We start from the raw sequence: 12,441 nt of genomic DNA on the forward strand, positions 1-12,441 counted from the left end.
CCTCTCCTCCAAACCCTACACTGGCTCCCAATCAGTGTCTGCCAACCCTCTCCTCCAATCCCTACACTGGCTCCCAATCAGTGTCTGCCAACCCTCTCCTCCAATCCCTACACTGGCTCCCAATCAGTGTCTGCCAACCCTCTCCTCCAATCCCTACACTGGCTCCCAATCAGTGTCTGCCAACCCTCTCCTCCAATCCCTACACTGGCTCCCGATCAGTGTCCTCCAACCCTCTCCTCCAATCCCTACACTGGCTCCCAATCAGTGTCCGCCAACCCTCTCCTCCAATCCCTACACTGGCTCCCGATCAGTGTCTGCCAACCCTCTCCTCCTATCCCTACACTGGCTCCCAATCAGTGTCTGCCAACCCTCTCCTCCAATCCCTACACTGGCTCCCAATCAGTGTCTGCCATCCCTCTCCTCAAATCCCTACACTGGCTCCCAATCAGTGTCTGCCAACCCTCTCCTCCAATCCCTACACTGGCTCCCAATCAGTGTCTGCCAACCCTCTCCTCCTATCCCTACACTGGCTCCCAATCAGTGTCCGCCAACCCTCTCCTCCAATCCCTACACTGGCTCCCAATCAGTGTCCGCCAACCCTCTCCTCCAATCCCTACACTGGCTCCCAATCAGTGTCTGCCAACCCTCTCCTCCAATCCCTACACTGACCTCCATTCATTGTCCGCCAACCCTCTCCTCCAATCCCTACACTGGCTCCCAATCAGTGTCCGCCAACCCTCTCCTCCAATCCCTACATTGGCTCCCAATCAGTGTCTGCCAACCCTCTCCTCCAATCCCTACACTGGCTCCCAATCAGTGTCTGCCAACCCTCTCCTCCAATCCCTACACTGGCTCCCAATCAGTGTCTGCCAACCCTCTCCTCCAATCCCTACACTGGCTCCCAATCAGTGTCTGCCAACCCTCTCCTCCTATCCCTACACTGGCTCCCAATCAGTGTCCGCCAACCCTCTCCTCCAATCCCTACACTGGCTCCCAATCAGTGTCTGCCAACCCTCTCCTCCAATCCCTACACTGGCTCCCGATCAGTGTCCTCCAACCCTCTCCTCCAATCCCTACACTGGCTCCCAATCAGTGTCCGCCAACCCTCTCCTCCAATCCCTACACTGGCTCCCGATCAGTGTCTGCCAACCCTCTCCTCCTATCCCTACACTGGCTCCCAATCAGTGTCTGCCAACCCTCTCCTCCAATCCCTACACTGGCTCCCAATCAGTGTCTGCCATCCCTCTCCTCAAATCCCTACACTGGCTCCCAATCAGTGTCTGCCAACCCTCTCCTCCAATCCCTACACTGGCTCCCAATCAGTGTCTGCCAACCCTCTCCTCCTATCCCTACACTGGCTCCCAATCAGTGTCCGCCAACCCTCTCCTCCAATCCCTACACTGGCTCCCAATCAGTGTCCGCCAACCCTCTCCTCCAATCCCTACATTGGCTCCCAATCAGTGTCTGCCAACCCTCTCCTCCAATCCCTACACTGGCTCCCAATCAGTGTCTGCCAACCCTCTCCTCCAATCCCTACACTGACCTCCATTCATTGTCCGCCAACCCTCTCCTCCTATCCCTACACTGGCTCCCAATCAGTGTCTGCCATCCCTCTCCTCCAATCCCTACACTGGCTCCCAATCAGTGTCTGCCAACCCTCTCCTCCAATCCCTACACTGGCTCCCAATCAGTGTCTGCCATCCCTCTCCTCCAATCCCTACACTGGCTCCCAATCAGTGTCTGCCAACCCTCTCCTCCATTCCCTACACTGGCTCCCAATCAGTGTCCTCCAACCCTCTCCTCCAATCCCTACACTGGCTCCCAATCAGTGTCTGCCAACCCTCTCCTCCAATCCCTACACTGGCTCCCAATCAGTGTCCTCCAACCCTCTCCTCCAATCCCTACACTGGCTCCCAATCAGTGTCTGCCATCCCTCTCCTCCAATCCCTACACTGGCTCCCAATCAGTGTCTGCCAACCCTCTCCTCCAATCCCTACACTGGCTCCCAATCAGTGTCTGCCAACCCTCTCCTCCTATCCCTACACTGGCTCCCAATCAGTGTCTGCCAACCCTCTCCTCCAATCCCTACACTGGCTCCCAATCAGTGTCTGCCAGCCCTCTCCTCCAATCCCTACACTGGCTCCCAATCAGTGTCTGCCAGCCCTCTCCTCCAATCCCTACACTGGCTCCCAATCAGTGTCTGCCAACCCTCTCCTCCAATCCCTACACTGGCTCCCAATCAGTGTCTGCCAGCCCTCTCCTCCAATCCCTACACTGGCTCCCAATCAGTGTCTGCCAACCCTCTCCTCCAATCCCTACACTGGCTCCCAATCAGTGTCTGCCAGCCCTCTCCTCCAATCCCTACACTGGCTCCCAATCAGTGTCTGCCAACCCTCTCCTCCAATCCCTACACTGGCTCCCAATCAGTGTCTGCCAGCCCTCTCCTCCAATCCCTACACTGGCTCCCAATCAGTGTCTGCCAACCCTCTCCTCCTATCCCTACACTGGCTCCCAATCAGTGTCTGCCAGCCCTCTCCTCCAATCCCTACACTGGCTCCCAATCAGTGTCTGCCAACCCTCTCCTCCAATCCCTACACTGGCTCCCAATCAGTGTCTGCCAACCCTCTCCTCCAATCCCTACACTGGCTCCCAATCAGTGTCTGCCAACCCTCTCCTCCTATCCCTACACTGGCTCCCAATCAGTGTCTGCCAGCCCTCTCCTCCAATCCCTACACTGGCTCCCAATCAGTGTCTGCCAACCCTCTCCTCCAATCCCTACACTGGCTCCCAATCAGTGTCTGCCAGCCCTCTCCTCCAATCCCTACACTGGCTCCCAATCAGTGTCTGCCAACCCTCTCCTCCAATCCCTACACTGGCTCCCAATCAGTGTCTGCCAACCCTCTCCTCCAATCCCTACACTGGCTCCCGATCAGTGTCCTCCAACCCTCTCCTCCAATCCCTACACTGGCTCCCAATCAGTGTCCGCCAACCCTCTCCTCCAATCCCTACACTGGCTCCCGATCAGTGTCTGCCAACCCTCTCCTCCTATCCCTACACTGGCTCCCAATCAGTGTCTGCCAACCCTCTCCTCCAATCCCTACACTGGCTCCCAATCAGTGTCTGCCATCCCTCTCCTCAAATCCCTACACTGGCTCCCAATCAGTGTCTGCCAACCCTCTCCTCCAATCCCTACACTGGCTCCCAATCAGTGTCTGCCAACCCTCTCCTCCTATCCCTACACTGGCTCCCAATCAGTGTCCGCCAACCCTCTCCTCCAATCCCTACACTGGCTCCCAATCAGTGTCCGCCAACCCTCTCCTCCAATCCCTACATTGGCTCCCAATCAGTGTCTGCCAACCCTCTCCTCCAATCCCTACACTGGCTCCCAATCAGTGTCTGCCAACCCTCTCCTCCAATCCCTACACTGACCTCCATTCATTGTCCGCCAACCCTCTCCTCCTATCCCTACACTGGCTCCCAATCAGTGTCTGCCATCCCTCTCCTCCAATCCCTACACTGGCTCCCAATCAGTGTCTGCCAACCCTCTCCTCCAATCCCTACACTGGCTCCCAATCAGTGTCTGCCATCCCTCTCCTCCAATCCCTACACTGGCTCCCAATCAGTGTCTGCCAACCCTCTCCTCCAATCCCTACACTGGCTCCCAATCAGTGTCTGCCAACCCTCTCCTCCATTCCCTACACTGGCTCCCAATCAGTGTCCTCCAACCCTCTCCTCCAATCCCTACACTGGCTCCCAATCAGTGTCTGCCAACCCTCTCCTCCAATCCCTACACTGGCTCCCAATCAGTGTCCTCCAACCCTCTCCTCCAATCCCTACACTGGCTCCCAATCAGTGTCTGCCATCCCTCTCCTCCAATCCCTACACTGGCTCCCAATCAGTGTCTGCCAACCCTCTCCTCCAATCCCTACACTGGCTCCCAATCAGTGTCTGCCAACCCTCTCCTCCTATCCCTACACTGGCTCCCAATCAGTGTCTGCCAACCCTCTCCTCCAATCCCTACACTGGCTCCCAATCAGTGTCTGCCAGCCCTCTCCTCCAATCCCTACACTGGCTCCCAATCAGTGTCTGCCAGCCCTCTCCTCCAATCCCTACACTGGCTCCCAATCAGTGTCTGCCAACCCTCTCCTCCAATCCCTACACTGGCTCCCAATCAGTGTCTGCCAGCCCTCTCCTCCAATCCCTACACTGGCTCCCAATCAGTGTCTGCCAACCCTCTCCTCCTATCCCTACACTGGCTCCCAATCAGTGTCTGCCAGCCCTCTCCTCCAATCCCTACACTGGCTCCCAATCAGTGTCTGCCAACCCTCTCCTCCAATCCCTACACTGGCTCCCAATCAGTGTCTGCCAGCCCTCTCCTCCAATCCCTACACTGGCTCCCAATCAGTGTCTGCCAACCCTCTCCTCCAATCCCTACACTGGCTCCCAATCAGTGTCTGCCAACCCTCTCCTCCAATCCCTACACTGGCTCCCAATCAGTGTCTGCCAACCCTCTCCTCCAATCCCTACACTGGCTCCCAATCAGTGTCTGCCAACCCTCTCCTCCTATCCCTACACTGGCTCCCAATCAGTGTCTACCAACCCTCTCCTCCAATCCCTACACTGGCTCCCAATCAGTGTCTGCCAACCCTCTCCTCCAATCCCTACACTGGCTCCCAATCAGTGTCTACCAACCCTCTCCTCCAATCCCTACACTGGCTCCCAATCAGTGTCTGCCAACCCTCTCCTCCTATCCCTACACTGGCTCCCAATCAGTGTCTGCCAACCCTCTCCTCCAATCCCTACACTGGCTCCCAATCAGTGTCTGCCAGCCCTCTCCTCCAATCCCTACACTGGCTCCCAATCAGTGTCCACCACCCCTCTCCTCCAATCCCTACACTGGCTCTCAATCAGTGTCTGCCAGCCCTCTCCTCCAATCCCTACACTGGCTCCCAATCAGTGTCTGCCAGCCCTCTCCTCCAATCCCTACACTGGCTCCCAATCAGTGTCTGCCAGCCCTCTCCTCCAATCCCTACACTGGCTCCCAATCAGTGTCTGCCAGCCCTCTCCTCCAATCCCTACACTGGCTCCCAATCAGTGTCTGCCAACCCTCTCCTCCAATCCCTACACTGGCTCCCAATCAGTGTCTGCCAACCCTCTCCTCCAATCCCTACACTGGCTCCCAATCAGTGTCTGCCAACCCTCTCCTCCAATCCCTACACTGGCTCCCAATCAGTGTCTGCCAGCCCTCTCCTCCAATCCCTACACTGGCTCCCAATCAGTGTCTGCCAGCCCTCTCCTCCAATCCCTACACTGGCTCCCAATCAGTGTCTGCCAACCCTCTCCTCCAATCCCTACACTGGCTCCCAATCAGTGTCTGCCAACCCTCTCCTCCTATCCCTACACTGGCTCCCAATCAGTGTCTGCCAACCCTCTCCTCCAATCCCTACACTGGCTCCCAATCAGTGTCTGCCAGCCCTCTCCTCCAATCCCTACACTGGCTCCCAATCAGTGTCCACCACCCCTCTCCTCCAATCCCTACACTGGCTCCCAATCAGTGTCCACCATCCCTCTCCTCCTATCCTTACACTGGCTCCCAATCAGTGTCTGCCAACCCTCTCCTCCAATCCCTACACTGGCTCCCAATCAGTGTCTGCCAACCCTCTCCTCCAATCCCTACACTGGCTCCCAATCAGTGTCTGCCAACCCTCTCCTCCTATCCCTACACTGGCTCCCAATCAGTGTCCACCATCCCTCTCCTCCAATCCCTACACTGGCTCCGGATCAGTGTCCACCACCCCTCTCCTCCAATCCCTACACTGGCTCCCAATCAGTGTCCTCCAACCCTCTCCTCCAATCCCTACACTGGCTCCCAATCAGTGTCCACCATCCCTCTCCTCCTATCCCTACACCGGCTCCCAATCAGTGTCTGCCAACCCTCTCCACCAATCCCTACACTGGCTCCCAATCAGAGTCCACCACCCCTCTCCTCCAATCCCTACACTGGCTCCCAATCAGTGTCTGCCAACCCTCTCCTCCTATCCCTACACTGGCTCCCAATCAGTGTCCACCACCCCTCTCCTCCAATCCCTACACTGGCTCCCAATCAGTGTCTGCCAACCTTCACCTCCAATCCCTACACTGGCTCCCAATCAGTGTCTGCCAACCCTCTCCTCCAATCCCTACACTGGCTCCCAATCAGTGTCTGCCAACCCTCTCCTCCAATCCCTACACTGGCTCCCGATCAGTGTCCTCCAACCCTCTCCTCCAATCCCTACACTGGCTCCCAATCAGTGTCTGCCAACCCTCTCCTCCAATCCCTACACTGGCTCTCAATCAGTGTCTGCCACCCCTCTCCTCCAATCCCTACACTGGCTCCCAATCAGTGTCTGCCAACCCTCTCCTCCTATCCCTACACCGGCTCCCAATCAGTGTCTGCCAACCCTCTCCTCCAATCCCTACACTGGCTCCCAATCAGTGTCTGCCACCCCTCTCCTCCAATCCCTACACTGGCTCCCAATCAGTGTCTGCCAACCCTCTCCTCCTATCCCTACACCGGCTCCCAATCAGTGTCTGCCAACCCTCTCCTCCAATCCCTACACTGGCTCCCAATCAGTGTCTGCCAACCCTCTCCTCCAATCCCTACACTGGCTCCCAATCAGTGTCTGCCAACCCTCTCCTCCTATCCCTACACCGGCTCCCAATCAGTGTCTGCCAACCCTCTCCTCCAATCCCTACACTGGCTCCCAATCAGTGTCTGCCAACCCTCTCCTCCAATCCCTACACCGGCTCCCAATCAGTGTCTGCCAACCCTCTCCTCCAATCCCTACACTGGCTCCCAATCAGTGTCTGCCAACCCTCTCCTCCAATCCCTACACCGGCTCCCAATCAGTGTCTGCCAACCCTCTCCTCCAATCCCTACACTGGCTCCCAATCAGTGTCTGCCAACCCTCTCCTCCAATCCCTACACTGGCTCCCAATCAGTGTCTGCCAACCCTCTCCTCCAATCCCTACACCGGCTCCCAATCAGTGTCTGCCAACCCTCTCCTCCTATCCCTACACTGGCTCCCAATCAGTGTCCACCACCCCTCTCCTCCAATCCCTACACTGGCTCCCAATCAGTGTCCACCATCCCTCTCCTCCAAACCCTACACTGGCTCCCAATCAGTGTCTGCCAACCCTCTCCTCCAATCCCTACACTGGCTCCCAATCAGTGTCTGCCAACCCTCTCCTCCAAACCCTACACTGGCTCCCAATCAGTGTCTGCCAACCCTCTCCTCCAAACCCTACACTGGCTCCCAATCAGTGTCCACCATCCCTCTCCTCCAATCCCTACACTGGCTCTCAATCAGTGTCTGCCAACCCTCTCCTCCTATCCCTACACTGGCTCCCAATCAGTGTCCGCCAACCCTCTCCTCCAATCCCTACACTGGCTCCCAATCAGTGTCCACCACCACTCTCCTCCAATCCCTACACTGGCTCCCAATCAGTGTCCTCCAACCCTCTCCTCCAATCCCTACACTGGCTCCCAATCAGTGTCCTCCAACCCTCTCCTCCAATCCCTACACTGGCTCCCAATCAGTGTCCTCCAACCCTCTCCTCCAATCCCTACACTGGCTCCCAATCAGTGTCTGCCAACCCTCTCCTCCAATCCCTACACTGGCTCCTAATCAGTGTCTGCCAACCCTCTCCTCCAATCCCTACACTGGCTCCCAATCAGTGTCTGCCATCCCTCTCCTCCAATCCCTACACTGGCTCCCAATCAGTGTCCGCCAACCCTCTCCTCCAATCCCTACATTGGCTCCCAATCAGTGTCTGCCAACCCTCTCCTCCTATCCCTACACTGGCTCCCAATCAGTGTCTGCCATCCCTCTCCTCCAATCCCTACACTGGCTCCCAATCAGTGTCTGCCAACCCTCTCCTCCAATCCCTACACTGGCTCCCAATCAGTGTCTGCCAACCCTCTCCTCCAATCCCTACACTGGCTCCCAATCAGTGTCTGCCAACCCTCTCCTCCTATCCCTACACTGGCTCCCAATCAGTGTCTGCCATCCCTCTCCTCCAATCCCTACACTGGCTCCCAATCAGTGTCTGCCAACCCTCTCCTCCAATCCCTACACTGGCTCCCAATCAGTGTCTGCCAACCCTCTCCTCCAATCCCTACACTGGCTCCCAATCAGTGTCTACCAACCCTCTCCTCCAATCCCTACACTGGCTCCCAATCAGTGTCTGCCAGCCCTCTCCTCCAATCCCTACACTGGCTCCCAATCAGTGTCCGCCACCACTCTCCTCCAATCCCTACACTGGCTCCCAATCAGTGTCTGCCAACCCTCTCCTCCAATCCCTACACTGGCTCCCAATCAGTGTCTGCCAGCCCTCTCCTCCAATCCCTACACTGGCTCCCAATCAGTGTCCACCACCCCTCTCCTCCAATCCCTACACTGGCTCCCAATCAGTGTCTGCCAGCCCTCTCCTCCAATCCCTACACTGGCTCCCAATCAGTGTCCGCCACCACTCTCCTCCAATCCCTACACTGGCTCCCAATCAGTGTCTGCCAACCCTCTCCTCCTATCCCTACACTGGCTCCCAATCAGTGTCTGCCAGCCCTCTCCTCCAATCCCTACACTGGCTCCCAATCAGTGTCCACCACCCCTCTCCTCCAATCCCTACACTGGCTCCCAATCAGTGTCCACCATCCCTCTCCTCCTATCCCTACACTGGCTCCCAATCAGTGTCTGCCATCCCTCTCCTCCAATCCCTACACTGGCTCCCAATCAGTGTCTGCCAACCCTCTCCTCCTATCCCTACACCGGCTCCCAATCAGTGTCTGCCAACCCTCTCCACCAATCCCTACACTGGCTCCCAATCAGAGTCCACCACCCCTCTCCTCCAATCCCTACACTGGCTCCCAATCAGTGTCTGCCAACCCTCTCCTCCTATCCCTACACTGGCTCCCAATCAGTGTCCACCACCCCTCTCCTCCAATCCCTACACCGGCTCCCAATCAGTGTCCACCATCCCTCTCCTCCAATCCCTACACTGGCTCCCGATCAGTGTCTGCCATCCCTCTCCTCCAATCCCTACACTGGCTCCCAATCAGTGTCTGCCATCCCTCTCCTCCAATCCCTACACTGGCTCCCAATCAGTGTCTGCCATCCCTCTCCTCCAATCCCTACACTGGCTCCCAATCAGTGTCCACCACCCCTCTCCTCCAATCCCTACACTGGCTCCCAATCAGTGTCCACCATCCCTCTCCTCCTATCCCTACACTGGCTCCCAATCAGTGTCTGCCAACCTTCACCTCCAATCCCTACACTGGCTCCCAATCAGTGTCTGCCAACCCTCTCCTCCAATCCCTACACTGGCTCCCAATCAGTGTCTGCCAACCCTCTCCTCCAATCCCTACACTGGCTCCCAATCAGTGTCTGCCATCCCTCTCCTCCAATCCCTACACTGGCTCCCAATCAGTGTCCACCACCCCTCTCCTCCAATCCCTACACTGGCTCCCGATCAGTGTCTGCCATCCCTCTCCTCCAATCCCTACACTGGCTCCCAATCAGTGTCTGCCATCCCTCTCCTCCAATCCCTACACTGGCTCCCAATCAGTGTCTGCCATCCCTCTCCTCCAATCCCTACACTGGCTCCCAATCAGTGTCCACCACCCCTCTCCTCCAATCCCTACACTGGCTCCCAATCAGTGTCCACCATCCCTCTCCTCCTATCCCTACACTGGCTCCCAATCAGTGTCTGCCAACCCTCTCCTCCAATCCCTACACTGGCTCCCAATCAGTGTCTGCCATCCCTCTCCTCCAATCCCTACACTGGCTCCCAATCAGTGTCCACCATCCCTCTCCTCCAATCCCTACACCGGCTCCCAATCATTGTCTGCCAACCCTCTCCTCCAATCCCTACACTGGCTCCCAATCAGTGTCCACCACCCCTCTCCTCCAATCCCTACACTGGCTCCCAATCAGTGTCTGCCATCCCTCTCCTCCAATCCCTACACTGGCTCCCAATCAGTGTCCACCACCCCTCTCCTCCAATCCCTACACTGGCTCCCAATCAGTGTCCACCATCCCTCTCCTCCTATCCCTACACTGGCTCCCAATCAGTGTCTGCCAACCCTCTCCTCCAATCCCTACACTGGCTCCCAATCAGTGTCTGCCATCCCTCTCCTCCAATCCCTACACTGGCTCCCAATCAGTGTCCACCATCCCTCTCCTCCAATCCCTACACCGGCTCCCAATCATTGTCTGCCAACCCTCTCCTCCAATCCCTACACTGGCTCCCAATCAGTGTCCACCACCCCTCTCCTCCAATCCCTACACTGGCTCCCAATCAGTGTCTGCCATCCCTCTCCTCCAATCCCTACACCGGCTCCCAATCAGTGTCTGCCATCCCTCTCCTCCAATCCCTACACTGGCTCCCAATCAGTGTCTGCCATCCCTCTCCTCCAATCCCTACACTGGCTCCCAATCAGTGTCTGCCATCCCTCTCCTCCAATCCCTACACTGGCTCCCAATCAGTGTCCACCACCCCTCTCCTCCAATCCCTACACTGGCTCCCAATCAGTGTCCACCATCCCTCTCCTCCTATCCCTACACTGGCTCCCAATCAGTGTCTGCCAACCCTCTCCTCCAATCCCTACACTGGCTCCCAATCAGTGTCTGCCATCCCTCTCCTCCAATCCCTACACTGGCTCCCAATCAGTGTCCACCATCCCTCTCCTCCAATCCCTACACCGGCTCCCAATCATTGTCTGCCAACCCTCTCCTCCAATCCCTACACTGGCTCCCAATCAGTGTCCACCACCCCTCTCCTCCAATCCCTACACTGGCTCCCAATCAGTGTCCACCACCCCTCTCCTCCAATCCCTACACTGGCTCCCAATCAGTGTCTGCCAACTCTCTCCTCCTATCCCTACACTGGCTCCCAATCAGTGTCCACCACCCCTCTCCTCCAATCCCTACACTGGCTCCCAATCAGTGTCTGCCAACCCTCTCCTCCAATCCCTACACTGGCTCCCAATCAGTGTCCACCACCCCTCTCCTCCAATCCCTACACCGGCTCCCAATCAGTGTCTGCCAACCCTCTCCTCCTATCCCTACACTGGCTCCCAATCAGTGTCTGCCATCCCTCTCCTCCAATCCCTACACTGGCTCCCAATCAGTGTCCACCACCCCTCTCCTCCTATCCCTACACTGGCTCCCAATCAGTGTCCACCACCCCTCTCCTCCAATCCCTACACTGGCTCCCAATCAGTGTCTGCCAACCCTCTCCTCCTATCCCTACACTGGCTCCCAATCAGTGTCTGCCATCCCTCTCCTCCAATCCCTACACTGGCTCCCAATCAGTGTCCACCACCCCTCTCCTCCAATCCCTACACTGGCTCCCAATCAGTGTCTGCCAACCCTCTCCTCCTATCCCTACACTGGCTCCCAATCAGTGTCTGCCAACCCTCTCCTCCAATCCCTACACTGGCTCCCAATCAGTGTCCTCCAACCCTCTCCTCCAATCCCTACACTGGCTCCCAATCAGTGTCTGCCAGCCCTCTCCTCCAATCCCTACACTGGCTCCCAATCAGTGTCCGCCATCCCTCTCCTCCAATCCCTACACCGGCTCCCAATCAGTGTCTGCCAACCCTCTCCTCCAATCCCTACACCGGCTCCCACTCAGTGTCTGCCAACCCTCTCCTCCAATCCCTACACTGGCTCCCAATCAGTGTCTGCCAACCCTCTCCTCCAATCCCTACACTGGCTCCCAATCAGTGTCTGCCAACCCTCTCCTCCAATCCCTACACTGGCTCCCAATCAGTGTCTGCCAGCCCTCTCCTCAAATCCCTACATTGGTCTCCATTCAGTGTCTGCCAACCCTCTCCTCCAATCCCTACACTGGCTCCCAATCAGTGTCTGCCAACCCTCTCCTCCAATCCCTACACTGGCTCCCAATCAGTGTCTGCCAGCCCTCTCCTCAAATCCCTACATTGGTCTCCATTCAGTGTCCACCACCCCTCTCCTCCAATCCCTACACTGGCTCCCAATCAGTGTCTGCCAACCCTCTCCTCCTATCCCTACACTGGCTCCCAATCAGTGTCTACCAACCCTCTCCTCCAATCCCTACACTGGCTCCCAATCAGTGTCTGCCAGCCCTCTCCTCAAATCCCTACATTGGTCTCCATTCAGTGTCCACCACCCCTCTCCTCCAATCCCTACACCGGCTCCCAATCAGTGTCTGCCAACCCTCTCCTCCAATCCCTACACCGGCTCCCAATCAGTGTCTGCCAACCCTCTCCTCCAATCCCTACACTGGCTCCCAATCAGTGTCTGCCAACCCTCTCCTCCTATCCCTACACTGGCTCCCAATCAGTGTCTACCAACCCTCTCCTCCAATCCCTACACTGGCTCCCAATCAGTGTCTGCCAACCCTCTCCTCCAATCCCTACAC

The sequence above is a fragment of the Lithobates pipiens genome, unplaced genomic scaffold, assembly GCF_037356315.1.
Source record: "Lithobates pipiens isolate NorthernLeopardFrog02 unplaced genomic scaffold, aLitPip1_a1.2 Scaffold_13, whole genome shotgun sequence".
Taxonomy (NCBI): Eukaryota; Metazoa; Chordata; class Amphibia; order Anura; family Ranidae; genus Lithobates; species Lithobates pipiens.